Source organism: Eurosta solidaginis, chromosome 5 (assembly GCF_040869045.1).
Source record: "Eurosta solidaginis isolate ZX-2024a chromosome 5, ASM4086904v1, whole genome shotgun sequence".
In the NCBI taxonomy this organism is placed as follows: Eukaryota; Metazoa; Arthropoda; class Insecta; order Diptera; family Tephritidae; genus Eurosta; species Eurosta solidaginis.
The window spans coordinates 203336227-203356272 of record NC_090323.1 but is presented as its reverse complement, the minus strand read 5'-3'; the positions used below and the strand labels follow the sequence as shown (position 1 = coordinate 203356272).

General features: G+C 36.4%; 1 protein-coding gene across 4 annotated transcripts in view; it reads right to left on the bottom strand.

Moving 5' to 3' along the window:
* Hipk (Homeodomain interacting protein kinase) overlaps positions 1–20046 on the bottom strand; it is a 255376-nt gene that overhangs the window by 222539 nt on the left and 12791 nt on the right. Inside the window, exon 1 of one of the 4 annotated variants that reach the window (XM_067787563.1) lies at positions 3441–3774. The exons of the other annotated variants lie outside the window; for them this stretch is intronic. The gene's annotated coding sequence lies outside the window, so the exon portion shown is untranslated. Of the gene's footprint in view, positions 1–3440; positions 3775–20046 lie in introns of those variants that run through there. 4 annotated transcript variants of the gene reach the window in all.

Sequence of the window (20046 nt, the reverse complement as noted above, 5' to 3'; positions counted from 1 at the left end):
GTACCAAATTTGGTGAAGATATCTCAATATTTGCTGAAGTTATCGTGTTAACGGACAGACGGACGGACGGACATAGCTCAATCAAATTTTTTTTCGACACTGATGATTTTGATATATGGAAGTCTATATCTATCTCGATTTCTTTACACCTGTACGTCATCCAATCAAAGTTAATATACTCTATGTGCAAAGCACGCTGAGTATAAAAAAAGTACGAAACACAACAATGAGTTAAGACAAGACCGATAAAAAAAAAAACAGCAACAACTAAACGCTAACGTAGGTACTTTTCACTTTGGTTAAAAGAAGTTCACGACGAAGCAGAAACAGTATGTATTCATATATGAAAACACGAGCGAGCCATTAATGTTTGGGGAAAACTTGAGCACAAATGTAAAAGCTAAAAATAAAAATACAAACAAAAAAAAATAGTGCCCCTCATGCAAAATAAGAAAGCAGAACGCAGGACTGTGGCAAAGCAAAGTAATCCAAAAGTGCCAGACAAATGGAGAAGAGAAAATATTTCACAAAAGCCGGTTTGTTTGTCGCAGGTTTGCCAGTTTTCGAGTATGTCGCATTTGGTAGAAAGGTGGGCAAGCATATACATATGAACATAAGTATTATGTATGTAGGTAAATTTGTAGAGTAGATTGTTCGACGGCTGATATTTGGTTATGCTACCAGCTCTGAGGGATTTACTGGGACATAAAAGTGTGGAGCGCTCTGAGAGTGCCATATTCAAACAAATGTTTTGTGGGAGCAACGTTAAACGAAGTTTTTGTTATTGTTGTTTCTGCAATATGCTGCAACTAACGCAGTTGGCTGTTGTTGCGTGGAGTTAGTGCGACTGTAAAGTTGAAAGGCTTTTGCTCACCAGTGTCAAATATGTAGGTAGACTGCATAAATTTATTATTAATTTTTTATTTACTTTGTACCTATCTATTCACAAAATAAAGAGGCGCTATTAATATTTATTTAAACGTAATAACTGAAAGTATTACCCACTGCCCCTCGGCAGTGATTTGGCAAACAATCCAAGTCTATTTCGCAATGAAAACCTTCTCGGTGAAAATCATCTGCCATACAGATGCCGTTCGGAGTCGGCATAAAACATGTAGGTCCCACGTCCCGCCAATTTGTAGAAAAAATTAAAAGGAGTCCGACACAATTTGTAAGAGAAGCTCGACCAAAAACCTTTCCGGAGGTAACCCACGCCAATTATTTATATTTTTATTTTTAAGTTTTCATAATGAGAGAAGGTTATATTGGTCAGTCCGTAATAATCGCCGATAGACTGAATATAGTATTCGTTTAGTATATTAAATGTGACATGGACTGGTGTGGTCATGAAAAAAGCACAGTTTCGGTGTCGGAAAAAGAGAGTTTGTCGCCAAGTACTTACTTTCACGCCTGTGAACGAACGTCTTGTCGCTATCCGCGAACTATGAGGTGAATGACGCACTCTATAAACGCTTAGAACGCACATACGAGCGCAGCCCCGCCATGGTATGGTATAAAGTCGTGATTGGCGACTTTAACGCCAGGGTGGGCAAAGGTGTTTTTGGGTCGACGCGCGAAAATTTAACCTCTACAAATTGAACCTATCCTTATGAACTGAGGCTCGTCGATTTTGCCGGTGCATGCATAAAAATATTCATCAAGTCACAGGGCAATCCACAGACCGATCGAAATACACGCAATCAGATCGACCACGTTGTGATAGATGAACGGCAAGCCACGAGTGTTTTAGATGCGCGCACAATTCTAAGCCCTAACAACGACTCAGAGGAAAGCTTAACATCAAAAGGCTGCAATCGCAATACACTGCCAATGAATACGCGACTCGACTCTCGTCCTGCAATCTTAGAACAAGTCAGCCCGACGGAATGCAGCGGGCATCTGATTGATGAATCAACACCGCCCAGGGCCTTAAGGAGTCAACTCCGTAAGCATTATGAGGATATACGGCATCTGAGAAATCAGCCGTATGAAGCCAAAAAACACAAGCATGTCCTCAGTGAACTCCACAAACAGGGGTCGGACCTTTATGCCAGGAATTGCCCGGTAAATCCAGTACTCAAAGAACAGTACCCAAAACTTGCGGAAGAGGAACGCACACTCCCCAGGAAACGCGAGTCACTCTAGCTCAACTTCGATCTGGATATTGTAAACTCTTACCTATCCAGTATCAACCCCGACATACAAAATGTATGCCCTGCATGCAACGTGTTCTCACATGACACCAACCATCTATTTAATTGTAATGTGGAGCCAACGCCTCTAACACCCCTCTCATTATGGTCCACCCCTGTTGAAACAGCAAGTTTCCTTGGACTCCCGTTAGAGGATATTGACGACAATTGTGATCGATCACACCTATTGGATGGGGCGAAGCACTGCTACAACAACAATAACAACAACAACAGCGGAATGCAGCAGCAGTGGGGCATATCTCTAAATGCCTCGAAATAAAAGACGCTGCCTACGGGGCTACAATAAAAGCGAACGCAACAAGAAGAGTGTGCGAGTGCTTTATTGAAAGAAAAAAGCAGAGGCAGAAAGGCGTGAGTGCAAGGAGCCTGAGCTTCTAGCCACCAGGAATAACGCCCGTAAATTATATCGAAAAATTCGGGCACAGGCGGGAGGTTTTAAGTCCGGGCCAAACTACTCCAAGAAAGAAAACTGGGACCTTGTAACCGATGCCCTAGAGAGTGCTTTGATTATGGAGGGAATACTTCTCTGCCCTCCAAGACCACGAGGTATAATCTTCTATAACATACGAGACAACTTAAGAGTCTTTACTTTTCACTAATTTAACGCGATGCTCGAGTTTTAAATAAGTCGCCGCCTCCTGTTTTTGGTATATTTAGAGTATGTATAACGCTTGCAATGAGTAAATAAACCATGTGAACCATTGACATTTTTATAATCTTGCGAATTTATACTCACCATACCCTGTACTTTCAATCCACCTCTTCTCACCGGAAACGGAGTATATACAAAACATAACCTATACCCTATACTTAGTTAAGTGCGTTGAGAATACGATACAAAAACTGAAACTACGCAGCATACACAATAGGTCTAAAATACATGGATACATGCAGCCAAAGACCACAGGAATAGACACTGCTGTGTGAGTCTTTTGGACAAGTCAACCTGTCTGCGTGCGTTATTAATTTTTTGTTTGTTTATTTTCTTGCATTTTTTATTTCAGGCATTGAAACAAATTTACCGCTTTTCTCGCATCAGATGCACAAACGAAATATTAAAAGTCTGCAGAAAAAATTTCAGTTATGTTTCTCAATTACATCTTTCAAGATTGTTTTATTCGAAAAATTAAAAAACAAAAATCTTCCATAACTTGTCAACCAATTATTGAATCCATGACATGGCATATCTATCCAATCAATCACTTAAACACACACACAAATACACACCTATTTGCACTATTGTTCCCAGCTCTAGTACTGCTCTGGTAGTTAGTATCGCTGCTGGTGTTTTCAATGAAAGAAAGGTGCTGCGCAACTTAAGCACTAAAACAATTTTCCAATAAAACCATTCACTAACACACCAATTTCTTGCTCTTTTAAACTGTTTCACAATTTTAAGCTGTTTCTCAATTAAGCTAAGCTGGCTACTGACTAACTAGCTTGATGACTTTTGCTGGCAGTTAGTGGGTTGGCTTGACTTTCTTCAAGCACCGAATGGGCCACTTTTCAACCGCGAACTAATTTGTCCGCATTCGTCGATGTCGTGATTCACTCTGAATCATGGCATAAGCCAACAGCGAGCAATAACTACCAAAGTACGTTGTATGAGAGAGCATTACGCAGCGGCAATCTATCTCATCCAGGCGAGCGAAGAGTAGATGAAAGCAGGAAAGATGATATGGAGAAGCAAAATAAACGGCGAGGTTGGAAGTCCCTCACACCACAAAATACTAGTTAGTTTGCAAACCATACAGTATTAGCTAAGTGAACTGTATTCATACAAGTAATTAGGTGTTTAAGTATTTACTGAAATTATATCTTATCCTACTAAGATCGACATAGTGCATGTTAGAAATGTCAATCGAAATTTCGGTTAATCTTGGTTAAATCCATCCTGGTTAGTTTATTGTTTGCTTCTCGCTATTGTCATTTTTCTCTTATCTCTGTTTCCTAATTCTACTGGCATTCAATATATTCTTATTATCCCTTCATTCTCGTCTTATTTGTTTTTCTATTGTTAGTATTCCTCTTATTTTCCCAAGGCTCTTCCTATCAGGTTTGTCTTGTTGGTGTTTGTTGTACCGGCAAATTATATAAATTTTTTTTAAAGTTTACCAATTTAAATCCTTAACTAATTTGAAAAATGAATTGAAGTTCCATATTTCACCTGTCATCCTACGACGTTGGACTAATTTGCCCATGTCTCTAAAGGGAGAAGACTTAAGGGTCACAGTGGGCATACTAACTGGACACTGCCTTCTCGCGTCACATGCTTACAAGTTAGGCTTAGTCAGTAATAGTAAATGTAGGAAATGCGAGCTGCAGGAAGCATTGAGTCAGTTTTTTTGTTGGCGAGGCGAAGGCAACAGACACCAGGGGCGGCAGAGTTACAAGATATCGAGGCAGTTATCAAGCTTGGTCCTAGAAAACTTCTAGTATATGCCAAGAGGTCAGAGTTCTTCTATAACATAAGTCCTGGAACCCAAAGCTTCACTGGCTACGTCATGTAATGAGAATGGGAGTATTTCAATCGACACCGCAGTTTGGAAGCAGACGAAGGGGGAGACGACCACTGAGTTGGGAGGAAGGAGGAATTGGCTTCAGTTATCGCGAAACAGGGCAATCTGGCGTGACTTGTTACGGAACGGCCAATACCGCTTAGGCGATTAAGTGTCAATTAATGATGATGATAATGAAGTCCTGCAACCTAATTGGGGGCTTTCAGTTTGGTTGTTTTCAGGTACAACAATGGACACCTTCAGTCTATATCAGGTCTTTAATGACCGGTCAGTTCCAGCCTAACCTTATAATTTCAAATAAGTATAACCATTTTAACTAGCTTACTCAGATACGATATTAATAATGGATCCGCTGAGAACCGAAACGATACGACTGTTTTAACAGAATGTCAGAGATACGAAATTTTTAACAAAACTCTGTTACTGCTTTTCTGTTACGAAAGATCCTGGCCGCAAAAGTCGGTTCGAAATTTTTGAAAAGGCACACAAACTTTCTTAAAATCGAATTGTTTAATGATTCGAAGCTTTTCTGGAAGCAAACGAGCTCAAGAAATTTTGTCGTTTCATTTAGCTAGGTTCGACTGTAGACCCTTTTATACAAACAAACAAGTCTTATTTTGTTTCTCTCGTTCACATTCTTGCTCTTTCTCTCGTTGACACACTTCACGAGTATAACTCCCGTGTTTAACGAGACTTTAGCTCAAAGCGCATGCACTGCATTAACACCTTGCCAAGTTTGTATAAACTGCCGCAATAACAGTTACCATTGCGACCTCACTGTTCAGATTAATTGGTTGGCTTTAGACTCCTTAATACAACAAATACACAATGTTTGGTATGTATGCATGCAAAATTACACATCAAGTTTGCCCCCAATTGTCAGCACTAAATATGTTGTTGCTTTTACCAGTATTTTTACCTAACACAAAGTAACATCTGTGTACAAGGTTACTGTTGCTGTAGGTATTTTTGAGAAAAAGGGCTCCTGGCCTGAAATGCAAACGAGAACACGACAAGGCGGTTACAGAAAAGCCAGTCAAAACACGTCGCTGAGAGAAGGAAAACAAGGACCGCGGAAGAGTCTTACAAAACAGCGGGCAAACATGCAAAAAGAAAGTAATGCATTTGTTAGGCTCAGTCTCCATACTAAGAACTCTCTCTCTCTCTCTCTCTGTTTCTCTATTAAACATACCTAATTTAGTTAGTTCTCTATCTTTAGAAACCTACACAAGGTAGATATTTTCGCTTCCTTGAAAAATTGGTGTGGGTGTTTGGGTGTAGTGTAACAGAAGCGACGAAAATACACCAAAATATTTGCCGGGTAAATAGTTAACGAACCGGCAACAAAGAGAACCAGTATCAACAGTATAGTGCAAAAATATGTAATGACATATTGAATATACAAAAGTTATGGTATATACATACTTTTGTCTATCAGCAGCAATCTTATTGCATTAGTAATAGGGAAAACTTTAAATTGTATTTGATTAGGGGAAAATCATGAATTTTACAATGTACAACTAGGAGTGTTTTTTATTTATTTATTTATTTTTTAAAGCACTTGTGTGCTAATTGATACAGCGGACAATCACGACATGCCACTATAGAAATAAACCATTAGTAAACGAAGAGGACGAAAATGGAAAAAAGAGAATCATGAAGTTGTGAAATTTTTTAGCTAATAGAGCAATGGAGCAGGGGAAAAGATGCGTCATCACATCGTGGCTTCTTAAGCTAGTGCTCAAAGTAAGTACGTTTTGCTGGTAGTCTAGAAACATGGCTCAGTGTTTTTTTGTTCTATATATTGATTTGCGAAATTTTTTGTTATATATCGTAATTGTGATAATTTGCCAATGAATATAATATTAATATATTTATTGTTCTGCGGCCACCGTGGTGTGATGGTAGCGTGCTCCGCCTATCACACCGTATGCCCTGGGTTCAACTCCCGGGCAAAGCAACATCAAAATTTTAGAAATAAGGTTTTTCAATTAGAAGAAAATTTTTCTAAGCGGGGTCGCCCCTCGGCAGTGTTTGGCAAGCGCTCCGGGTGTATTTCTGCCATGAAAAGCTCTCAGTGAAAACTCATCTGCCTTGCAGATGCCGTTCGGAGTCGGCATAAAACATGTAGGTCCCGTCCGGCCAATTTGTAGGGAAAATCAAGAGGAGCACGACGCAAATTGGAAGAGAAGCTCGGCCTTAGATCTCTTCGGAGGTTATCGCGCCTTACATTTATTTTTTTTTTTTATTTTTTTTTATATTTATTGTTATTTTTTATATTTTATATTAACCACGAAACGCAATAATGACATTTTCGCAGAACAGTTTTAGGCGGAAAAAAAGAATTTATTTGCATTCTCAGCAGCAAATGCCGATTCATTTGAATATAAGACCTAGTTCACATATAACGAGATTATGTTCATTTTCGTAGTTAACTCCTAATCGTTAATTAAATAACTAGATTTTCCATATAACTTTTCCCTTCGATAATCGGCAATTACGAAACTATTTTAGAGATGCGAATTTTTGTTCATAGAAAACACAACACCTCTAGAGTGTAATCTCTAATTGGAAGCACGAAATAAAAGAGAAACTTGAAAATTTGACAGATTATGATCTAGTTCCTAAGTATGGAACATATGTAGCCGCGTACATTATCTGTTGAAAGTTTACTATAGATTAGTGAATGTGTAAACGTGATCTAAGTTTTCATTTCGTTCGTCCGGTCATGGCCATTTTCCAAACAAAATCATTACTTTGTTCGCGTATCCTGACAGTTCCTGGGTTGATTAACAGTCAGAATAGCTCAGGGTTGAGGTTATGGATAGGTAATTTCAGCATGATCCGTGGTGTGAGGAATTTACGGTCTAGTGCTTCAAGTGCAGAAAGAAGCCTGCTTATCTATCAAGAAACAGGAAAACATAGTGTCGTACAATTTAGGTGATTTTGAGTATGTTGATATAGCTCGCAAGCCGTAAGTTAAGCAAAGAACAACAGCTGAGATTTTATTTGCAAGATATTTTGTCAGTGTGAATGATCACCATGTATTTTCCATTTAAAATTTTTCATATATTTCTGTTAAGCCAATTAGCGACACATACAAATTTGGGAAGGGATCTAGAAAATTTGGTTACACAATACAAGATGTCTTATCTTTATATATAAGCAGTAAAGGTATCATTCGTAACGAAACAACCGTTATGAGCAGATATGGTTTTTGTTCAGTTCACTGCTGCAAGTCTCTTGATCTGAAACCAAAAATATTCCACTTCTGAATTGAAACAATTTTAAAAACTTTGAAAACCTGAAATGTGTAGATATAAAAATAAGGTTTATTAAAGGTATAGGACCAAAATTTTTAGAAACTCGAAATAGAAATTAGTAAAAACATAATATAAAAATTAATACAAACATAAAATAATATTTGAAATAAAAAAAATATTAAAAACAAAAGAACATATTAGAATAACTTAAATTAATATAAAAAAAAATCATCAACCAAAACAAACAACAGATACATATATGTCGAATACAAAAACAGAGATTGTTGGGACTCTCACAAATGCGCATTAAAATATATATATATATACAAATGAAGGAGAGAAAGTTTAATTTGGTTTTCCTATGAATAACTTCATCACCACCCCAAATGCTTACGTTATTTCGTATTTGTGTGTGCATAACTAGCGCTGGAGGACAAATAAGTCGTTGCCGAATGAGCAGCAGCAAAAGTAATGGATTTTCCCCATGCGTCAGCACTTGCGAAACTAAAATAGGCAACTACTAGGAAAATGAGTTTAGTAATGAAAATACCATAACACCACATCTATTCAATAAACCCCAACGCCCACACTGTAGTGAGAGATATCCTTCGGCGCGCCTTTGCTTTCACTCAATGAAATCGGGACATTGGTAAATTAACAAGCTGATTGTTGAATGGCGCGACGTATAAAAATATGTATGTATAGAAATGTGAAATGCGCCGCAAAAATGACCTGGCAAAATGAATACCACATCCCAACCCAATTACCCAACAATTCATTGAGCGTGTTTTTAAAAATCACAGATGAAATAAACATGGATACGTGGTAGTTAGTGAATGGACATGGGAAAGCCATGGGGGGAATAGCTCTTAAGCTTAACACCTTTCTATGTATGTATATACTAAATGAAATGATTGAATAGAAAATTAATTTGAGATCAAATTTTATAATTTCAAAGAAATGGCGTAAATGTCGTAATCTATAGAACATGCAATGTAAATTAAATATATTGAAAACACAAAATAGATGGGTGAATAGGTAAATCTACACGTTGATCTGAGTTTTACAGTTAACTTTGATACACCATGGCTTGTTAATTTCAACGCCCGAATTCTTTTCAGACAACCAGAATTGTTGTTATACAAGGGGCGCACCTCAAATTTTTCTTTATATGCATGTATGCTTCAACAGGACAGAAATCAAAGGGGTAAGAATCCACAGAGCAAGTACAAGTTCAGCGGCTCAAGCTGACATGGCTGTTTTGCTGGACTTTGTGGAGCACAGGAATTTTTGTCACCATCTTAAGTAGAATACTGTAATTTGACTACCCAGGGCCGTAGAAAGAAAATCCGGGCCCGGGACTAAACAATTTACGGTCCCCCTATAAAACGTCCACTAATACCTTTGATTAACTTGAATTAATGGCGTCTCATTCACGAATCATTATTGATGGATTACATCAAAAATAATGTTTGCCACATCAACTAAATGATTTTTTCAAGGTTCGAATCGAGCTCAAGGCCAGAACAATAATTTTTTTCTAATGATAATCACCCCTATTCTGCATTTCGATTACGTTCCCGTTCTACGCTCCGCTTTAATCGAAGTTTGGTATTCTGCATTACGACGGAATCGTAAAGAGAAGAGGAAAAGCAAATGGTTTTTCGAAATCAGCTGTTAGTACGGAATGTGTGAACATTGGAACAAAATAAATTAAAGAAGATTTGTAAAAAGCACTGAAAAACGTTTATATTTTATTATCCACGCCATTTTGTACAAAAAAAAGCAATAGAATATATTGCCGCAGTGTTATATTTTTTTGAGTGAAGTGCTTTCATAATTGTAAGTGTGTTTTTGTCGTTCTTTTGGCCAATTCCCTGCCGTGGCCACCAAGTTTTGTTAAAACGGATTCCTGCACGAATATAGTTGATATTTTCTGAATTTTAAGGATGCTAATTTCATTGCACTGGCCTAAAATACTTTATAAAGGTTTATTTATTCTTTCCGCAAGGATTGTTTACGTTTTCGCTTCACATTCCTCTACGCCGGCAGCTTGATTTAGCATATAACTGGACCCAACGAACAGACACAAATTATAGTTGTCTATTATAATGGAATCAATAGCCGCGGCATTATTTATTGAGTTGGAAAGCAACGCATACGAAAATTGCCAGGCGAGATTGCGAAATTTGTGTAATCCATTTGAGACGAGTGACGAATTATAAGAAATTGAACTTAAAAGTGGTAAAGTTTAATGACTTATTTTCTTATTTAGGTTCAAAAAAAACTTTCGACTTAACAAGGATGCTTTCAGGTATGTGTTAGATACTTTTGCGGGGCAAATACGTCCAAGGACTTCGACATCGACTTGTTGTTTTTGACCTGGAACCATATAAAAAACAATCATCATCAAGCCTTCTACGTTTCTTAACAAGTTTTACTTGCATTTTTGTTAAAATTTTGTTATAAATTAATAAAAAAATAAAAATAAAATATTTTTCCGCCAACTAATTTGCAACTTAGAAAAACGGAACTACGATCGAAATGCAGAATACAAAAAATCGAACGATTCGAAGTTGGATCGAAAGAGATTGGAACACAGAATACCAAAATTGCCAAATCGAAAAAATTCCAATCCAAGTCGAAATGCAGAATAGGGCTGAATTATTGTTATTTTTTAATTTTTCTAAATTTGAAAAATTGTATTTTGTTTTTGGAATAGTAAGTAGAAAATTTTTCAGACAACCTGCCATAGCTGCGCAGATAGATCCATTTCGAAGGGTGCAGTACGCTTTAGGCATGCTGCGCTAACCATTTACAGCGGTGGTTTGCTTGACTGGGTCTATCTGCGCAGCTATGGCAGGTTGTCTGAAAAATTTTCTACTTACTATTCCAAAAACAAAATACAATTTTTCAAATTTAGAAAAATTAAAAAATAACAATAATTATCATTAGAAAAAAATTATTGTTCTGGCCTTGAGCTCGATTCGAACCTTGAATGATTTATCAATAGGCCGATAAAAACAAAAACAATTGTTAATAAACCATGAGCACTTGGGAATGTCAAACAAAGTAATTGACAATAAACAAAAATCCAGCATTATCAGTGATTTGCACCAGATGGCGCAACACTGAATAAACATAGTTGGTAAAAAGGAATAGAAGTAGCAAATTTGCCAGTCAAGCAAACCACCGCTGTATAGCTAAATGGTTAGCGCAGCATGCCTAAAGCGTACTGATGATGAAGGCTTAGCACCCTTCGAAATGGATCTATCTGCGCAGCTATGGCAGGTTGTCTGAAAAATTTTCTACTTACTATTCCAAAAACAAATACAATTTTTCAAATTTAGAAAAATTAAAAAATAACAATAATCGTCATTAGAAAAAAATTATTGTTCTGGCCTTGAGCTCGATTCGAACCTTGAATGATTTATCAATAGGCCGATAAAAACAAAAATAAATGATTTTTGGACTAAGAGCGGACAATAAAATTAACACAGAATATTTTCTATTTATACTATTTTATTGTAACGTAAAAGTCTCTTTTAACAGCCACATATTGTTTCAAATAATCTTTTCTAGTTATTTGGTAACATTTTAATACATTTCTGATAAATTTAATGATGATTATAAATTTTAATTATTCAATATAGTAAGTTCGGATATCAAAGAGTGGCTTTTCTTGCTTTTTTCGCTGCAAAATTTATAATAATATCAAAATTGTCAAGTCCTGAAACTGGCTCTTGATATGAACACGATCTATGAAAGTTTTTGATTCTTGGAAGGACGCTGAAGGAACGTTCTGCACTAGCTACGGTGACAGGTACAGTGCAAAAGATACGTAAAGCAACCCAATTGTTGGGGAAAATTGTATACAGATTTTGAACATATGTAGATGGCAGCCACCGGCCACCGTTGTGTGATGGTAGCGTGCTCCGCCTACCACACCGTATGCCCTGGGTTCACACACCGGGCAAAGCAACATCAAAATTTTAGAAATAATTTTTTCAATTAGAAGGAAATTTTTCTAAGCGGGGTCGCCCGTCGGCAGTGTTTGGCAAGCGCTCCGGGTGTATTTCTGCCATGAAAAGCTCTCTGTGAAAACTCATCTGCCTTGCAGATGCCGTTCGGAGTCAGCATAAAACATGTAGGTCCCGTCCGGCCAATTTGTAGGGAAAATCAAGATTAGCACGACGCAAATTGGAGAAGCTCCGCCTTAGATCTCTTCGGATCTTTATCAAATTTGCTTCGTAAATGTGTTTTAACTGAATTATTTCGCATTCAAAATTTGAGAAATGTCCGACTTGTATATTTCGACAAATTTTGCTGCGCTCGCCCGAACCTTAGTTTCATCGATGTCTTCACATTGCCACAAAAAAGAAAACGTCTCGCTCAAATTTCTCATAGCTGCAAATCATTCAGTAATGCTGATTACCGAATCAGCGATCACCAGGAATGTATTGTTTTTAAAATCAGACTCTGAATCATCCGTAATCATCTCATTTAAATTGTCTTCAGAACGTCTTTTGGGTTTTTTCTTTCGAATGTCCGGAAACTTTGGCGAGATGTTCAATTGAATAGCAACTGTTTTGCTTTCGTTTAAAATTGTTTCCCATTGGATCCTGATCAACTTCAAATCAGTTAATAAGGCATCTAGATGTCGCACCTCAACATCTATGGTGGCGTTTCTAACTTGGAGGACCACGTTTCTTTCATTAATGGTAGTCAGTATTTTGAACCTAGTTGAGATCAGCGATTTTCTGACCAGTGTTTTGGTTACAATTCAAGAAAGCCAAAAACCGTTCTTGAATTGTAAAATTTGTTGCTTTCGAATTGAAATGGAGTTAGCTCAAAATGAACGTAGTCAACGTGACTAGCATCAGGCATAGCATCAACGATAATAGGAAAATACTTGCACAAATTTCTATAAACTCGTTCTGAATGCCTTGAGAAAGATAGTGAACTTGTAAACGTTTTTACTGCTGTTGTGACATCCTAACTTTTTTCAAATGATCTCTAAGTATCGGATCATAATGGCTGATGAAATCTTAGATGCCCAAAAAAATGTCCATCGTTTCGTTCACCAAGATATGTACCTTCGCCTTTGAAAGCTAGACCTCTTTCACTCAAAAATAAAATAGTGTCCAAAATTCTATATAAAATTTCTTTCCACTTTTGAGTTTCAGTGATTAGCTGTTCATTGGTAAGTTTATCAATTGTAGCCTCCTTTTGAATTAGATTTTGCAAAGATCGCCATTGAATGTAACATTTAATGTGATCTTGTGTATTTTCGTGTCATGGCAGTTTATAGTATAGCTTCTTCCATACCTGGAATTTCGATTATCCGCACAACAAATTTTAGGTCGATTTAAAGTATTGGTGCTTAACAGACGACATGGTTGGCAATAAAAAGCATTGCTACTGGCACTCCACACTAACCAGTCACGCTCCACTTTCTCTCCGTTTGGCAAGATTCTGTTTAACAACGAGGTAGGAAAGGCCTCGTCATGACAATCACTGGAAAAATAACAGGACACTTTTGATGACCTCGACGAATTATTTTGTTGACTTCTTCAGATCGAAAAAACTCATTATTCACGATACTGATATCGAAGTCGTTTAAATAATGACTTTGATACAGAGTTGGTGGTATTGTTCATCAGTGCCACCACGAAAACTTTACGATTTCGGATTCAAGAAACATACATTTTTGTTTGATGTTTTTATTGTCTCCTCAGGCCCAGGCAAAAAATCATTATCAATATTCGTTGCTTTTCAAATTCGGCTTAAAATATGCACATGGAACAACTAAAGACTCTCCTGAATTAAAATAAAAATGCCTTGGTACCTCTAAATCGCGGGCCCCCTGAGAAACACATTTTTGTTTGATGTTTTTGTTGACTCCTCAAGCCCAGGCAAAAAGTTATCAATATTCGTTGCTTTTGAAATTCGGCTTAAAATTTGCACATGGAACAACTAAAGACTCTCCTGAATTAAAAAAAAATGCCTTGGTACCTCTAAATCGCGGGCCCCCTGAGAAACACATTTTTGTTTGATGTTTTTGTTGTCTCCTCAAGCCCAGGCAAAAAATTATCAATATTCGTTGCTTTTGAAATTCGGCTTAAAATTTGCACATTGAACAACTAAAGACTCTCCTGAATTAAAAAAAAAATGTCTTAGTATCTCTAAATCGCGGGCCCCCTAAGAAACCCCGGGCCCCTGGGAATCCCCCCATTCCCCTCCTCTCTCGTCGGGTCTGTGACTACCATTGGGCATGCCACAAATAATTTATGTTCAGCCAATTTGTACGAAATTAATAGAAAATAATTTTTTATTTTTTTTTTTAAATACCTCTCTAAAGTTGGCAACACAACTTATACGTGAAAAAAAATAACTATTTGGTAAACTGCCATAAATTTGCCATAATTTATGCGTGAAACAAAAAAAAATGCCGCTACCATATTTTAGAAAATATCGAGACAGTATGTGTGAGGTGATTTTCTCAGGACGGCACGCCAACTTCACATGAAATATCTTGAGAAAATTTCAGATTTAGTATAACTAAACGAACAAATTCAAAAATTGTTTTTTAATTTTTAATTTTATCCTAAATATTTTTTTATTAGATTTCTTCAACCGAATGCCGTCTGCATAAAGTGATGTATAAAACTACGTAATAAGTAAACGTTAAGGTACTCATAACACGATACCCAGTGATTTAGTCTAATTATACGAATTTACGGCGGCCGCGTGGTGTAATGTTTAAGAAACTCGTATTTCTGAAACAAACACATCGAAAAAAATGTGCGTTTTTCGTAATTTGAATTGGAATACAAAATGAAATGTGCTTTACAACCTATGTAGTTCAAGAATGTGACAGTAAAAGGAATGTGCACTTGCGTAAATGCATAGAACGTAATTACAAACGAGCTCACGTAGTACGAAAAAAACTGCTTTAACGTCATCCCACCCGTAACGGCGAACGTACATAAGTTTACAGTATATGTACGTTTATAGTATGATATAAATATATGTCAAACTCTTTGAAATCGATTCGAAGAGGTGCTCAAACCAATAAGTGATATCTATTTCAAACGATATAAATGTATTTGTTGGGGTTCTCACTTCCATACCACGTTTAATACATATGTTTATCTTATAACTAGCTGTTTTTAAAAATTCCATGTCGTTATTACAAAATCAACTTTTGGTGTCGCTTTTTTATGGAAAGTTCAAATATCTTCTTATTGAAACACCCGCACTTCATAAGTTTATATAACTTTTAAATAACTTAATATACATCAATCTTTCGATATGCTGTAAGATTGGCATTTATTTGCATTATTCCTAATTGGAAGATAGGTGGGTTATTCCAAATATCTTACCATCACACAATAGAGCCATACGCTTTTGAGTGTTGGCCAGACGGTAGCATAATGCCATCGACGTGGATGTCCAATATGGACGACATTTGTGACGTCCACCTTTTAAATAAGGTCGCCAAAGTATTGGTCGGTGATAGTGCCAAAATTTGCGTGGTAAAAAATGTAAATACTAGGGAAATAGATAATTTTATAGCAAATCTCATCAATGGATTGCCAAGCGAGCTCCAATATGTAAAAATTAAACAAAAGAGGGAATAGAACACAATCCTGCGGCACCCCATGTTTAGTTTTTCTTTTTTTTTTTAATATAACGTTCCTGAACTGAATCGATGCCTGGTGACCAGACAAATAGTTTGCGGTCCTCCTTTTGAGGCTAGAAGGAAGGAAAGACCTTCCAACGTCTTGGAGTAACGTGCTGAGGCATTTAGCGTGGTGGCTGTGCTAGGTAATTTTCGAAAGCCATGCTGGTTCTACCACACCGGATCTAGTGCAGTACCCATGACTTTGATTTAACATATAACAGCATCTTATTTCCAAGGGTTGCGTCCACCGTATTTAAAATGAAAACGAACACCTGGCTAAACTGCCGTTCATAGCGAAAAGACAGTAAAATTCAATTACTGCCTGTTAGGAATGTTAATAAATGAAAGGCCAATAAATTTCTGCGACTACAATGTACTCATTAACTAAATAAATACTTATTTGAAATTCGCAGTGATTGACAAAAAAAAACATAGTCTTAAATTAGAACCTTAATTTCCCAAATATAAATTTAATTTCCTCCGATTTTTTTACACTTTACTGCCTTTTTGCTATGGACGGTAGTAAAGGCATCAGGCAATAAGGAACATATGTGCGTTGATATTTGCGAGTTAAAATGGTAATTGATAGCCAGCTACTGCCCATTGGAGAAGAAGAGCTTCACAATTCAGGGCGGATTATTGGTTAAGTTGGCAACGGGGGTGCCTGGTAAAACTGAAACCATTGCAGGTATATTGTGCGACGATTAAAAATTGGCGGTAAAACCTCTGATCGCGCAATCAACTGATATATACAGTCAAAAGGTTTGCAAATCATTATAACAATGTAGCTTGATTTCTTTATGCCTTGAATGCATAGAGAAAAAATTAATACATAGAGTTCCAGCTATCATAGAAGCACAATTTACGTATATTGGATGGTTTCGGATTCATATCCTGCAAAGGACTGCACATACTCAGAACTCTACCCTTACGATTTAGGGTGTTTTTTTCTCTTTACATATTTGTTGTCGTACCCGAAGACACACCCCGAAGGTTTTGGGGAGTGATATTGATGGTTCTTTGCCAGCTCTGTGAAGTTGGCACCTACTTGGGCGAATAATTAAAAAAACCATATCTCATTCGTTTGCCCAACGTTTGTCCATGTTTGTCCAGGAAAAATTTTCGTTTGTCCACCTTTTGCTAAAAAGTTATTGCAAAAAAAAAAAATCGTGTGTGAAGTTGGCACCTCCATTTGCGAGTATTTAAAAAAACTAAATGCCATTCCTTTGTCCATCGTTTGTCCTCGTTTGTCCAGGAAAAAATTTCGTTTGTCCACCTTTTGTTAAAAAGTTATTTCAAAAAAAAAACTCCTGTGTGAAGTTGGCACCTTCATTCGCGAGTATTTAAAAAATCCATTTGGTGTTGCGGGTGTTGGTAACAGCTGCGGGTTGATTTGGTGGACTGTATGCGGATGCGGAGATACCTTTCCAATGCAAATGATAAAGGCCGTGTTTCGATTAAATTCGCCTTAATTATAACAATACACTTTATTGTAATTCAACGGATAAATATGTTCACAATTAATTATTTGTGGCGGTATGTAGTGCACAGCGAAAAGCAAGTAGTTAAGTAGAAAATTCAAAGACGACAAGAAAAATATAAGAATATGAAAATAAGGCAAATGTCAGACATGATTGGCGATGCTTGCGCATTAACCCTTTCAGTGCTATTATGAAAACTTTAAGATTATGTTAATTCGAACTCAACATACCGCCGCCCTTGAACTATCTATGATAGGTTCAACAATATTAAAAATTTTACAAGGTATGAATGACCATGAGACAATCCACTTCGAAGTGCCAACAACAAAGCTTTGTAAAATGAGAAGGTATGCTACTGTTACATGTTTGGAGTACTATAGTGCTGAAAATCTTTTAACTTTGCTACGAACATGCGATTTCAGCTTATGTCAATTTCCGGAGTAGAAACTAAAACTAAAGCCCTAAACGAAGTTGTAACTGTGGCTATGCAAGCACTGACTTATATAAAGAGGACCCAAATACAGATAAGAAATAAGTGGTACGACCGAGAATTAACAAACCTGCATAAAAGAAAAATAGAATCTTATAAAACTGCTCGAAATACTGGATTTTGGGACGAATATAACGTCATTAAGAAAATATATAAAAGAACCATAATTTATAAAAAAAAAGAAATACATGGAAGATAGAGTAAATCATAACAATGGCGATATGAAACGTATGTGGAAGTGTCTAAAAGACCTCATCGAGCTTAATGATGTTCAAAAACATATCACTAAAATTGTAATTAACGGTGAATGCCTGGAAAATGAATATGATATAGCTAATGCCCTAAATAACTTTTTTATACAAAGTATTGTTGAAATTAATGATAGCATCGAAGAAATTGTAAATGGGGATGAAATAAGCGCAAATCATAGTAATCCATTTGAAACATTTAAATTTACTGACATTGTAGTGGACGATATTATTATTATCACAAAATCACTTAAAAACAAATATGGCGGCGACAAGCTTTTATCGGAGGGTGTCGTTAAAGATGCCATGACATATACTGCTAATTTCTACAAAGATATAATTAACGCATCCTTAAACAGCGGTATTGTACCTAGTTACTGGAAAATTTCAACAATAATACCTGTTGAAAAAGTAAAAAATACAATGAAACCTAAGGAACTACGTCCAATTAACACGTTACCTACAGATGAAAAAATTATGGAGACAGTGGTGAAGGATCAACTTGTGGCATACTTAGAGAAGCACAATGTGATTATCCCAGAACAATCGGGATTCAGGAAGAGCCATTCTTGTGAAACAGCGTTGAATATGGTAATTGCAGATTGGAAAGAAGACATGGCGGACAAAAAATTTACGGTGTCTGTCTTCTTGGATTTAAAACGGGCTTTTGAAACTGTCGATAGATCTGAGCTATTGGACGTTATGTTTAAAGTTGGTATAAGAGGAAAGGCTTTGGAATGGTTCCGGAGTTATTTGGGTGACAGAAAACAGAGAACGATAATTGGAAAGGAGGTTTCATCAGTGGTGGATGTTAACATTGGTTTACCACAAGGCTCGGTCTTGGCGCCAATATTGTTTACATTGTATATCAATGATATCAAAAGATGCTTAAAATATTGTAAAATACGTCTATTTGCGGATGATGCATTGCTTATCATAAGTGAAAAATATGCAGAATGTGCCATGCTGAAAGTACAAGAAGACCTGGACTCGCTATACAAATGGTTATGCCTTAAAAAACTGAAATTAAATGTCGAAAAAACTAAGTTCATGATATTTTGTAAAAACACTAATATCATAAGTAACAATAGTTTAAATAATATTACGCTGAAGGTAAAAAACATGGAAATCCAAAGAGTAGACAAAATTAAGTATTTAGGAGTTTTGATTGATGATAATCTAAATTTTGGAGAGCATGTAACTTATCTGGAAAGGAAAATTGCACAGAAAATAGGCTTCATGTATAGAACATGTAAACATATCAGTCAAAGTCATAAAATATTGGTATATCGTTCAATTATTGAACCACACTTTATTTATTGTCCTACTATTCTGCTATTAAGTAATGATATATATATTAAGAAACTACAAATACAGCAAAACAAGGCAATGCGATTTATTTTAAAATGTCCTCCAAGAACGCCAAAAATTGTAATGCTCAATAGATTAAACTGGCTTAGTATTAAACAGTCAGTTAGTTATTTCACATTGAAATTTATACACCAACTTAGGTTAGGAATGTTACCGAATTACCTGAGTAGTAAAATACATTATAATCATGAAATCCACAATTATGAAACAAGAAATTGCAATAATATAAGACTGCCTAGAATAAGAACTGAGTTCGCCAAAAGGTCTCTTGAATATTTAGGGTATAAAATGTATAATGAGTTACCTTCTGATTTGAAAGACAGTGAAAATATTAGTAAGTTCAAAGAAAAATTGTTTTTATATTGTACGTCACTAAATGTGACATGAGTATTTATGTTTAATCTCTTATTTTAACCTAAACTAGGTCTTAAAGACCGTAATAATAAATAAATAAATAAAAATAAATAAATTACAGCATAAAAGTAAGTATACAATGCAAGAATCTCAAAAAATAATTAATTTGATTTCCATGAAAAGATGTATGAATCTATGAGTCTTCCGTGTACGACAGACACTCCTTCGTCGGTAGTAGGCAAAGTTTCACAATCGGTCTAACGAGCTCTCCATTTGACGTCTTCAAAGTAACAACACGTACACGTCCGTCTGAACCGGAATGGCATTTTATGACTCAAGCCAGCGCCCACTTCGTCGGTGGGGTTGATTCGTTAGCTATAGCAACTACATCGCCTTCTACGAAATTTTGTGAAGGGCGAA